Source organism: Phaenicophaeus curvirostris, chromosome 2 (genome assembly GCF_032191515.1).
Source record: "Phaenicophaeus curvirostris isolate KB17595 chromosome 2, BPBGC_Pcur_1.0, whole genome shotgun sequence".
Classification (NCBI taxonomy): domain Eukaryota; kingdom Metazoa; phylum Chordata; class Aves; order Cuculiformes; family Cuculidae; genus Phaenicophaeus; species Phaenicophaeus curvirostris.
This window is the reverse complement of record NC_091393.1, coordinates 53514660-53527829: the sequence shown is the minus strand read 5'-3', so window position 1 is coordinate 53527829 and position 13170 is coordinate 53514660. Positions and strand designations below refer to the sequence as shown.

Here is a 13170-nt window from a genome sequence, read left to right as displayed (position 1 = left end):
TTACTCTGTTAATCTGCTCAAAAGCAGTGGCCTGCTTTTCATAGCCTGACTCGATTGGTACAAGGAAACTTTCACAGAAGAATTTTTTAGCTGATGCCTGCTTGTTCTGCGGAGGTCCTGGCTGGGATTTGATAGCCTGTCTGGACCTGGGATATGAGAAGCTTTTAATAAGATACATATGGGAACAGACCTGAAGGTGCCTTTGCATGGATTGCAGTCGTGTTGTGGTGCAGGCACTGCTCACAGTCGGTGCCACCACTGTTTAAAAGGGCCTGTGCTGGTGCTGGCCCATTTCAAACTGCCTTTCTTGGTTGTGTGTTTCCCAGATGGAAACCTGGACAGATTAACAAAAACTCCTCTTGAAGCATGTGGTTTGTAATGTGTTGCATTACCGGTTTCTAACTTCCCTTTGTATATAGGGAGAAGTTTTTAGCTGCTGCGCATGAGTGCAGAACATGTAAGTGAGGTATGAATTGAGCAGAGATGTTTCTACCTGTTTTTTCTGCATGTGAATGGTTGGCTTTGCATGGGAGAGGTTAATGATTTAGTTGGCAGTGATTCAGAATGAAACTTAATGCCTGATGTATCCAGGGATACATGTGTTAACAAAACAGTTTTTGTTTTTCAGATTGTCAGCTCTACGAAAATAGAGAGTTCCATCAACAAAGTCTTCAGCTCATGAAGTGGCAACGGCAGTGTTGAGAATACAGCCCCCTCATCCTTTGTGCTTTCACTCCAGGATGCAGAGGGAAACGGAGCATGTAGAGAGAGTATAAATTATGCAAGGTTTGTTTGTTTTTTATTTTATCAGTTTGCTTATTTCTGAATATATAAATTGGATTATGAAACGGTTAGAGGCCAAGGTCCAGTTACAGCCAGTTCAAAATTTGCTTTAGTCCCTGGGTTTTAAAATTTCATTCTGTCTGGGTGACTTTTGAGGTTTTAGAGTCAACCAATAGTGAACACCAGCACTGGAGGAAATGTAGGCTATCTGAATTGTTTCTCTCAAGGCAGTCATCCAACTATTAATGCTGCTGACTTAAAAATAGATTGTATTTACAAAATTTCAGTCCAAACATGTATCCAAATCTGTAAATAGCATAAATGCAGTTTTCTGTGTTTAAGGAGGGAGAGGGAGGAGTTTAGGCTTTTTCCTGCCCAGCTATTAAGAGTGTTACGATGTGGTAGGTGTCTGTGTATCAAAGGTAAAGGAATGGATAAGCAGATAAACATTGTTGCAGAATTACACAGAAAAGTACCAGCAAAGTGATACCCTATTCCTGATGTGTCGCTGACCCCAAAGCACAGAGCAGTGTTAAAGTTTAGTTCTGGTGATCATCAGATGTTTTTCTGCTGTAGTCACACATCTTACACATGACAAATGAAGAAGAGACGCTTTGGTGCAACTGGGCTTATGGAAGGGCAGGTTTCTTCTACCTTCTTTAGTTTTATCATCTGAAATAAAGGGTTAATTATGATGTTTATGGGACAGTGTTTATTCAACTTTTCATTATTTTGAATTGCTTAGGCATTGTTTGCTGTTGTTAATTGTAGCTGCACGTTGTTAGTACTATGTGATGTACTACACCAGGTGTGCTATTAGCACAAAATCCTGATGCATTTGGCCTTTGTAGCAGGAATACTGACAAAGCCACCATTTAGGAAGTTCAGGCCTTTGGGCAGCTCTGCACATCGCAAAATTCTAGGGAGCAGGATTGGACAGGAACGTGTCCAGTTCATCCTCATTCCCTCAGTGTTTGTCTGATGTAATCGTAAACACATCCAATGGTGAGGGCTGCAATTTGAGGGATTCAGTCTCATCCTTTGCTAGGACAGGATTGGTTTTATTGTGTGACAGAATCACAGATATACTTTGGGACAAAATTGTGCTGTATAAACAAGGGAACTCTGCAAGTTGCAGGTTTTTCTCTAACGCACCAGGCAGGTGACTGTTAGGGCAGGTTGTTATATGATATTCAAACAGTTAAAAAAAAATTATATATTTGTATGTTCAGCTTATTTTGTAACCCCCTCATATCTCTTCAAATCAGTATATAGTGGAACATTGCTACATTTTATTATGACTTCAGAGTTCTACCATTTTAGAGGAACTTAGGGCATCAATGTCAGAGTTAAATAGGCGTGAACTTTGCATTTGTTGTTCTTTGGTTGGCAAAGTGTGTGACCCATTCTTTTCTAAAACAGACAGCTTATTTTTAGTAGTAGCTTATGCATTTAGGATATATTGTAAAATGAAAATGGATTTGGAGGAGTGATCAGTGTTATGTTGAATATGATTATAATAGTGATGAAGCTCTTCTGAATGTAGGAGTTTTTCCTCCTCAAAAAGGTAAAGTAATACAAACAATCAATCTCAAAATAGTCAACATCTAACGGGCTTTGATAAAAGGAAAGTTATGATGCTGTGCCATTGTGATTGACACAACTAGACTTAATGTTCCAGTGTGATGTGCCATGCTCTGTTGCCTCAGGTTAAGTGTCACTGAGATTTTATACACTGCAGCGATCATAAAAAGTCTTAATTTGTCATGTTAACCAGCCTGTTGGGGGCTTGGACTTTTCTTTGTTATTGTTTAGTCTGTATTGGTAAAAAGAAGTATTGGACTTGATTCTAAAATTTAATGAAACTCATGTTTGTCAGAGCCTGCTGGTTGTTTCTGCCATGCTTCAGTGCTGTGGGGTAGGTGAACTATTTAGTACCTTGAAAGTTCTTTGACTTTTTAACTGTCAGTATGTTTTGTTTCTTTTTGATTGTGATCACCTGCAACTTTCCAAAAAGCAGTTAAAACCCAGAGTGAGTTTGTCAGTGTCAGAAGATGAGTTTGAGAACCATGTGAAGACATGGAAGAGAAAATTAGGATGTGCAGATTCCTGATGATAAACATATGAAAAGCATTCTAAAATTATAAAGCAATGTGGTGCCTTAAAACATTAATTTGCATTTTGGCTAAGGTGCAGCTGCATTTTTGGACTATCCCTTTAATTCTGCTTTGTTAATTACCTGCTGACCAGTTCCTGGGGTGGAAGCTGTGCCTGCAGCAGTTCCCTGACGTAGTGGTTTCTGTCAGACAGAGCAATGGGACTCCTAAGGTTACTTTGAAATGTGGGGTCTCCTGCTGTAGACCAGCCGACTGACTTGAACAGAAATCTAATTAAGAAGTCCAGGATATTGACTAAAGCTCAGAAGTGCCATCTGTTCACTTTTACAACCTGAAATTACTCACTGAATTGCAGTAACAAGTTTGATTTTTCCTGCACTTGTGTTGCAGTTGAATTTTGTTGTAGCAGCTGGCCTATACTAGCAGAGTTGTGCAGACTCCGTTAATGTTACTAACCACTTGGACTTCATTAAGTTTTCTAGCAGTGTATGTTCTAGAGATAGAGGTCATTTAAAACTTAATCTCATGGGAAGACTTTGATATCCTGCAGGCCCAGTGATGATTTTAGAGCTTAGAGTGTGCTTGGAAGAGGCAGCACATGTGAGGCAGTAAGAAGGTACCAGGCAAAGTGTCCTTCCTCAGGCCCTGCCAGGAGCAAGCCCTTCCTGGCAGTCTGGAGTTCCCACTGGAAGGAGGCACATGGATCGTTTCCTTTGTAGAGTGGTGAACTCTGGTTCCCTTGATCCAGGGGCTATTTGTTCACGCAGCTGAGAAGCCTGCTGGCTGCGTGCTGTATGTAAGCTTTATAGTGTTGCTCTGCCTTTGGGCACCGCTCAGAAGATGCAAGCATGCATGCCCACACTACATGCCTTCTCTCAGCTTGCTCGAGAGTGTGATGTATTGTGCATGCACAAACTGTAGAAAGCCTGAATTAGGAAGAGAGATGGTTAATGTGAGATACGGATATACTAGAAGGTGGTAAGAGTATGTGTACTCTTGGTATGTGTTCACACTGGGTTTTCAACAGTGGTTTAGCCTGAAGAAGATGGATATCTGATTTTTCAGAAGAGCTTCTTTTGAAACAAAGCTGATGTATAATTGAGATAAGTAGGTCATTATGTGTGTACTTCAATAGCTGTTTAATTTTGATCCAGCATGGCTGGCATACGCAGTAGTACTATGGACTCAAATGTTTGATTAAGATATGATCAAAACTCTATCTGTATACTCTTGCAGCAAATTGTTCCTAGGTTAAAGTGATTAAAGCCAAGACTTGGTTCTTGATTTCCTTTCCAAGTGCAAGTCTCACTGGTGTGGTTCTTTGGACGAGAAAATGCCAAACAGAAGTCTGCAGACCCAGGGGAAACTTCCCCCTGCTCCTCATTTGTGACAGAATGACCGGGAGACTAATCAAACACTGGGAGAAGTACACACACCAGTACCTTCACATAAAGCACAGAACACAAAAATCTTAAAAACACTTTCAATAACATATAGTATTGTTACCAACAGTGTACATTCAAACTTTATGCAAAACAAGGTAGGGACAGGGCAGAAAGAAGCTTTGTGTTTATTTGGGCAAGCCCCTGTGGCTCATGTTCAGGTGTAGTCTAGAGGAGGAAAGGTTCAAAGAGGCTGAGGAAGTGGAAGAAAATTAGAGGGAAGCCTTGTGGTTTACTGGTTAAGCTTTATATTCAGGAAGCAATTTCTTATTGACAGACAAGAGCAGATAAACGCAGCTACTGAGCAATCTAGTATGGGCATTTTTTCACAGTGTAAACCTAGAAGGATATATAAGGCCATAGAACTTCAAGTTGAGATAATGTTTATATCTCCAAAACTGGCTAGCTGTAGTTATTGCCTATCCTTATTTTCTAGCCATTCATTAATTTCCCTGTTGCTTCGGTGAAAATGTTATGCCTCCATATTTGCTGTTACAAGCAGACAGTGCTTAGCCCTATCTTAATGTTGCGTACATTTGTGTGGCTTGATTATTTTTTTTTCTTGCATTTCTGTCTGACCTGTTGTTGGCATTTAAAAATAATTATTGATGGATCTGAACAAAGCAAGTGTGCTGAATTTAGGATTTTTACAAACATAATTAAAAATAGTGGGTTTTTTTTTTAAAAAAAACGTAACATTTAATAGTTCAGTAATCTGGAGTTCAGAGCACTTCACTGTAGCAACACAAATATGGTAGAAGTTTCTACAGTGTTGCCAAATTTATTTTTGAGGTGACTGGGCCAGTAGAAGTAGCTTCAGTTCATTTGTTGAGTTCTGGTGTGAAAGCTTTTGTTTTCATGTGCTGATACAGTTGCTGTTTATGTTGCTCCTAAGTGGGTAGTTTGTATATGAGTAACAGCTGTTGTTAGAGTCCAGTATCTTTTGAAAGAGGTTTGGCTTCTAGGTATATTTCTCCCCTTGGGCCTATCAAGCCGTTTGATTTCTGGAAATGTTCTTCCTTTGAAGTCTCTCTAGTATATCTGAGGAGGTGACAATATAATTGCAAACCTCCCTTTCATTTGGGACTAGAGCAGACTTTGAATGGAAACCAAATGGTGCCACCCACTTTTCTGCATCACTGGTAAGGGATCTGGCGTGATGACAGGATGGTTGCTGAGGAACCCAAGATACCCCTTGCCCCCGCCCCCCCCACCAGTGCAGTGCTCTGGATTGAGTCACTGCGAAACTGAGTTTTAATGTTGCGGATCTCTTCCTGCACTGTTAAAATGTGACTGCTGTAAGAGTGGTGGGTTGTCTTGTTGGACGTGAAACAGCAGGAAGGGCAGGGCACGGTCCAAATCTGTATCCCGGGGAATGATAAATAACTACCTAAGCATTGAATCTTCAGCTTGTTGGCATATCAGAAAGAGAGGCAGAAGTTGCACAGAAGATCGAAGGCATCAGAAGTGATGATGAATGCAGTCTTTATTGTTTTAGTTTTATACTTCAAAGCTTTTTCTATACCCTTTTCTGCTTTATGCGTTGGCACAATGGATGAAATTCTGTCACTATTGAAGTTAGTGGGAAGTCTGACATCAGCTTTAATGGGACCAAGATTTCACCGATGGTGTTTTAAGATGATTTGAGTGTTTATACAGAATGTGTGGATTTTAATTCCTTGGTTTGTAGGTAATAGTGAAAGTACTGGGTGTCTTTTTCAGTTACATGAAGAAAATTATTCTTATTTTTACAGTGGGACGTTTCCCCTATTTGCAGCAAACTTTGTACTGCTTTTCTCAAAACTTTATTTTTCTTGACATAGGAAAGGGTGTTTCTGCTGGCAGAGTAACTTTCACTTAAGACAGAAAATGGCAATACCTTTTAAATTTTAATTTATACAATAATAGAACTAATCTTATATTTCTTTGCTACTTAGTTGATGTGTTTTAGATATTTCTAAATGTGTCCACAATATACCTAATGGTAAAATTGCACATGAAGGCTTTTGAGCCCTGCTAATTCCTTTAGAGGGTAAGGAAAAAAATTGCAAGAAATAATTACATTTAATGATATTACATTTACTGTGCCTTTGACACTGTCTTCCACAGCATTCTTCTAGACAAGCTGATGGCTCTTGGCTTAAACAAGTGTTCTCTTTGCTGGTTAAAAAACTGGCTGGATGACTGAGCCCAGAGAGTTGTGGTGAGCAGAGCTAAATCCACTTGGCAGCCAGTCAAAAGCAGTATTCTCCAGGGCTTAGTGTTGGGGCTGGTCTTATTAAATATCTTTGTCAATGATCTGGATGAGGGGATTGAGTGCTCCCTCAGTAAGTTTGCAGGTCACACCAAACCGTGTGGGAGAATTGATATGTTTGAGTGTAGGGAGGCTCTGCAGAGGGATCTGGTCAGGTTGGATCAATGGGCTGAGATCAGGTGTATGAGTTGCAGCAAGGCCAAGTGCCAGGTCCTGCAGCTGAGTCACAACAACCCCATGCAATGCTAGAGGCTTGGGGAAATGTGGCTGGAAAGCTCCCTGGTAGAAAATGACCTGGGAGTGTTGGTTGACAGCGGGCTGAATATGAGCCAGCAGTGTGCCCAGGTGGCCAAGAAGGCCATCAGCATCATGGCTTGTATTAGAAATAACGTGACCAATAGGAGTAAGAAAGTAATCGTGCCCCTGTTCTTGGCACTTCTGAGGCCCCACCTTCAAAACTGAGTTTGGTTTTGGGCTCTTCACATTGAGGTGCTGGAGCATGTTCAGAGAAGGGCAGTGAAGCCGGTGAAGGGCCTGGAGCACGTCTTGTGAGAAATGGTTGAGGGAACTGGAATTGTTTAGCCTGAAGAGGAGGCTGAGGGGAGATGTTATTGCTCTCTACAACTACCTGAAAGGAAAGTGTGGTGAGGTGGGTCCTGGTCTCTTCTCACAAGTGATAGGATGTGAGAAAATGGCTTTGAGTTGGTGTCAGGGGAGAATTAGATTGGCTATTAGGAAAAAATTCTTTACTGAAAAAGTGGTCAAGCATTGGAACAGTCTGCCCGGGGAAGTGGTGGCGTCACCATCCGTGGAGGTATTCAGATAACATGTAGACCTGTCACTTTGGGACATGGTTTTGTAGGCCTGGTGGTGTTAGGCTGATGGCTGGACTTTATGATCTTAAAGGTCTTTTTCAACCTTAATGATTCTACGATTCTATAAAGTCTGTGTCAGTGTAATCTGCTTGTATAGACCTCTCTGTTCAAATTCATATAGCATACTTCTGCTATATTTTCCTGGAAAACAATGGTATAAAGATTCTTATTGATTCTTAGCCTGATGTCAGATCTGGTTTTTTAAACATATTGTATACTTATCTGCATATATGGTTTTCATATATTTTAATTTCCATTAGAAGGCTATGCAAAGGGTGAGCGGGAATAATGGAATATTGAGCAGTAATGAGGTATCGGGCTTACATTTCTTCATTTTCTGTCTATTTTTAACTGGTAAAATACACTTAAATGAAAAGCAGTTCTCTGTACTGTACATTCAGTTAAACCTTTGGGAGCTATGCCCTAGCATGCCTCAATAAAATCCATGTTAAAATCTTACTGAGTTCACCTGGCTTCCAGGAGATGGTCTTCTGTTGCGCATTGGCAAACCTGACTGAAACATGATTGTTTGTTTGCATCTGTTGATGTCTTGCCAAAGCCTGAACTGAGTGTTCTTGGGGGCAAAGACTGAATTTTGGCCTTGTCTGATATCTGACATACTAGGAGCGTATGGGAAGAGAACGGATGCTTTCAAGCATTGGAGCAGAATAAGATGTGCTAACGGGATGGTATCTGAATGGAACTGGGGGTAATTCATAGTACCATAGAATGGTTTGGTTTGGAAGGAATCCTTAAAGGTCATCTAGTCCAACCCATCTGCAATGAGCAAGGACATATTCGACTAGATCCGGTTGCTCAGAGACCTATCCAACCTGACCTTGAATGTTTCCAGGGATGTGGCTTCTACCACCTCTCTGGACAACTTGTTCGAGAATTTCACCACCCTTGTAAGAAATATCTTCCTTATATCTAATCTAAATTTACCATCGTTTAGTTTAAAATCATTACACCTCGTCCTGTCACTACAGGCCCTACTAAAATGTCTGTTTCCACCTTTCTTATAAGCCCTGTTTCATGAGGGAAACAGACGAGGAGAAGACGAGAAAGCTCTGGCATGAGTTTACTGTGACTTTTATCCATATGGCCTTCTTTCCCCCAGCCATTACTTCAGCATTTGCCACACATTAATCATCAGCTTTCTTGTTTTCACAGCCGCTGCAGGTCCCCCCCGATCTGTTCACAGCCACCGTAGATGAACCATGACAGTACTGAATGGTTAATACCCAATAAAGCATATTTCCAGGCAGCAAATAACTAACCATTCCATAGCTTGTTGCCTTGTTCATCCTTTTCTCCTCTCAGGACCTAGAAACCGTGCTTGGAAACCTTTTTGGTGCTCCTTCATTCCTTGTGTCAGCAGCATCTGGGTTGTTTCAGGAGTTCAGCAGGTTGCTGCACTAAAGTTTAGGAAATGATTGTAAGATGTCTGTGTTGGTTTATTTCTTGTGTGTCATTTCCGGTGATATTTCTACAGAATAGCCCTTTCTGTTACACAGACATAAATCACAAGTGCTATAATGCTTTCATAGGAAATGGAGCAGTGTGGTACACATGCACACGTGCAATAAGACTGTAGTGTTGTTTACTAATGCTATTAAATATACTTAATATAGTGGTAGAATTCTGGAAAATCAAGAGTGAATTCCTGTGGGTGTAACAGAATAACAAATTAATGTATATTTATGTCTGATTTTGTTATAAGTCTTAATGTGTTTGTCTTCTGAAACACCTTTGGAACAAGGAGTTTTTAGCTAATGCACATATTCTCTATTTTTTCCAGCTGTAATTTCCTTACTGTTTGCTTTGTCCTTGGGATATTTTTCATTTCTTCTTAAAAATAATGTTGATTTAGATCAAAGTATTAGCAAATAGCACAGGATTGGCTGTATACCCAGAATCTCAAAGTCAGTGTTTATCCAGACCATATATAGCTGATTGATTAAAGTGGCTTCAGGTTTTGTGCAAGTCAAGAAGCTATTTAAGTGTTTTGGAATAAAAGCCATAGAGTTGAACAAAGTTTTGATTATTCACAGAAGCTGGAAATGAAGAGGGATTTGATTTCCAAGGCTTTTGTAGAATTAGTAAAGGAAGATTTATAGTAAAATTCAGGAGATGAAGAGTTCTTTGGACTTCATGGAGAAAACCACTGGGAATGAAGTTGATGTTTTCTGACTTTTAAAAATAAACGTATTGCAAGGCCAGAAGTGATCACCGTGATTATCTGGTTTGATTTCCTGAATAACACAGATTGCGTGACCCAAATTTCTTTCCATTCTAAGGAATCATTAGTTCACATATTTTTCTTTTGAAGAAGAAAACAGGCTGCAGTCCTTGATGGACTGCTTCATGATTACTTTATTTCTGTAATACCCCCAAACCTTGTGTTTCCTCTGCTGCTGCTCATCACTGCTAGAGGCTGGTTCTCCTAAATGGACCTGTGAGCCTGACCCACCACATCCCCTTCCAGGCTCTTGCAGGATGTGATGAAATAAGCAATATATCATAGCATCACAGAATGGTTTGGGTTGGAAGGGATATTAATGGTCATCTAGTCTAACCCTCCTGCAATGGGTAGAGACACCTTCCAGAAGGCCAGGTGGCTTAAAGCCCTATCCAACCCAGTCTTGAACACTTTCTTTGTGGCTTTACCAGTTGCTGCTTTTCTGCATGTATTTTAAGAGACAATGCAAAATGTGAAATCCTTTCTTGCTGAATTAAGCGTGCAGCCCCGTAGGAATAGATGCAGCAACAGAGCTTGGGATAGCTCATCATCCATCTGCTGGCCACCAGACTGCCTGAAGAAGCCGTCTTGTCTGTGTGCCTGGCTCTCTTCTCCTTATCTTTCCCTCTCTTACCCCTGCCCTCCACTGGGGATAACAAAACTGCTTCAGCACAGTGCTTCTGGATGTGTAAATGAAAAGCACTATTTGTTATGATAATATGCCATGTGTAATTGTTTGAACATGGTTTGCCAGGCAGTAGCAGGTGGCATTCAGCAGTAAACAGCCTGATTTTTTTTTAACTAGTTATGATAGCAGAAAATGGTAATAATTTCCCTAGACAAAGCACTGGCAACACTGAACATGGTGAGGATTTTACTGTCAATGAGATCTGGGTCAACATTCATCCACTGCTGGGTTTCTTTTCCCTCGCCCCTGCCCTTGGCAACTTTGAAGAAGATTTGCCCTGTGGGGACAGAAATGACAATTTGATTGTAGTGCTGAGTGTTGCCTTCTGCAACAAACAGTTACGCTTATTGACAGTCCTCGTCAGAGCCATGCCATTAGTTAAAATGTTGTGAAATTTTAATTCTGAGGCTTTATAATGGAAAGGATGTGGAAACCTTAGTTACAGAGTCACTGCTTCTGTCTAGACTGTGGAAAGAAAAGAGCAAGTGTTATACTGCAAGTGGTAGCTTAGTTTTGGGCTAAAAGATAACAAAATATATGTCATAAAGAAAACTGGCTTCGTCATGAAGATCAGTTTTCATTTAAAAAAAACAAAGTGTGAAATTGTATTGTCTGCTAGTGGATGGGTTTTTCCCAAACACTTCTGCAAGGAGTGTATGGAAAATTTATGCTATAATTCTTCCCAAACTGTTGTCTAAATACAAAAGGGCTATTTTAAAGCAAATACAGTATTAAAAAGATTCAAAGCTATTATTTTTTAAACTGTGCATTATTTATTTGGAAATAATTGTTTTTGTCTATTTCCTGTAAAAATGGATTCAACCTGCTGATACTTAAAACAACCGTCTTTTGTTTCATTTTGGCACAGTCAGTTACTGGAGGCTTTTAGCACTATTGTAAGGGATGGTATGTCATTTCCCTCCCATGCTGCCTTCTTTTGCTAATTTGTCTGTATATGTCACCTTCCTAAAGTAGCTCGGCCTGAAATGTTCTTATACTTGGAAAGCTTTTGCTGACATCTCTAAAAAGGTTTCCTCAGTGAAAATGAAGCCCATGTATTTCTCTTCTCTTCTTGATGAGGTTGGCCTACAGCTGATCCTAGCTGTCTTTATAACAGCCTTTTATATACTGAAAGAATATTCTGCTTTCCATTTTTCATTCTCTTTTTCTGAAAAGGTTTGTTCTTCCTTTTTAGTTTCTTCAAATTGCCTGTCTGTCTTTTAAATAACTAAGCAAAGTAGTTCTCTAAAAGTTCCAAAAATACTGATAAAAAATTTTTATAATTGTATTAAAACAAAGAATATTTTATTTTTCTTTAATAAATAAATTTGTGGCTCATATTTTTTGTGCCTATGTCTTTTTAGTTGTAGCGTCATTCCTACTTCCTTCTTGCACACTTGAAAAAAAAAAGATATACTACAAAAAAAACCAAACCAACAACACAAAAGTAATGATTTGCATAGGAAGAAATGTACATAAATTTCCATATATTTAAGGAAATTGTTTGAGCTACTCTCGGAGGTCATCACTTCTTTTCCTACCTGTTGTCATTGTGATGTTTTATTCGGTGACTTATTTGTAGGGCATGGTACAGATCAAGAATATGTCACATGTTCAGAGGAGTTTATCCCCCAAATTCAGCAATGTAATATGCGAATACACATTGGGGATATTGCTAGCAAAAGGAAGGAAGTTGGTAGATGGATAAAATTTCAAAATGTTCTTATGCATTTATCTGTTTAATTTGATGATGGGGCTTGTATTTTTGTACCCATCTTCTTCAAATCAAATCTCCCTCCTTGTACATCTGAGAAGGACAGCTGGGCCCTTGACCTTGTGCTGCTGTAGAGTTCCTGTGTGAAAATGCATTCAGATGCTTTCGATGAGATAATGGAGTGTTTGGAGGTGGGCTGTGCAGTATTGGGTGTGTCATGGAGCAGAAGTGGTCTGGGGTGGGGTTCCTTTTGGCAGACACAGCTGGTGCTGGGGTCTGCCTGGGTCACCAGATAGCAACCAGGATCCGTTAGAGCAGCTGCAGGAAAGGGGATCCCTACCGGAGTACCCTTTGTGATACTGGCACCTCCTGGAGAGCCTGTTTGACAGGCTGTGCTGGTGGGAAGATAACCCTCTGGAAGGTGGGGTGCCAAAATAAATGAAGGAATGTCATTTGGATGGGCCCTTCTTAATGCTCTTAGAAAAGGGCCTGAGAGTGGCCTTCACCCTATGTTCAAGCTTTCAACTGGTTATGGAAAGGTCTGATGCGGGGGTTGTGGGCAGGGAGATGAGCAGGGCTGGACAGGCAGCACCTCGCTCCACGCACCTATACTGTGGTTGCATTATGGTTTGCATCATCTCTGGCGTCCCTCTCCTTTCAGCTGGTGGTTAGAACAAAGTTGCGCCTGTTCTCTCTATTTCCAGAGCAACAAAAAACCCAGCGACTCGGGTGTCATGGTGCATTTAGCCTGGGAGGCTTTCCAGAAGGGTGAGGCAGCAGCTACAAATAATTTTATGTTGCAGGGGAAAACTGATCTAGATTTGTTTTCTGATTTCAGAGCATCAGAACTCTGATTGACAAATAGTTCATATTCACTGCTTCATTTTGTTTTCTTTAATAAGCCATTATAGCGGAAGAAAAGATAGCTGTTCAAACATTTTTCAAATCCAGTTCTGATGCCGCAGCACAGACAGAAAAAAGAAATATAACAGAAGTTGATGCTCCTGCGAGTCTGGGTGGGCAGAGGAACTTGATGTCCAAGGATGTGAGTGGGA

General features: G+C 40.4%; 1 protein-coding gene across 3 annotated transcripts in view; it reads left to right on the top strand.

Moving 5' to 3' along the window:
* Positions 1-631: 631 nt before the first annotated feature.
* TIAM2 (TIAM Rac1 associated GEF 2) overlaps positions 632-13170 on the top strand; it is a 135670-nt gene continuing 123131 nt past the window's right edge. For all 3 annotated transcript variants that reach the window (XM_069852093.1, XM_069852094.1, XM_069852090.1), the window contains exon 1: positions 632-786. The gene's annotated coding sequence lies outside the window, so the exon portion shown is untranslated. The remainder of the gene's footprint in view (positions 787-13170) is intronic.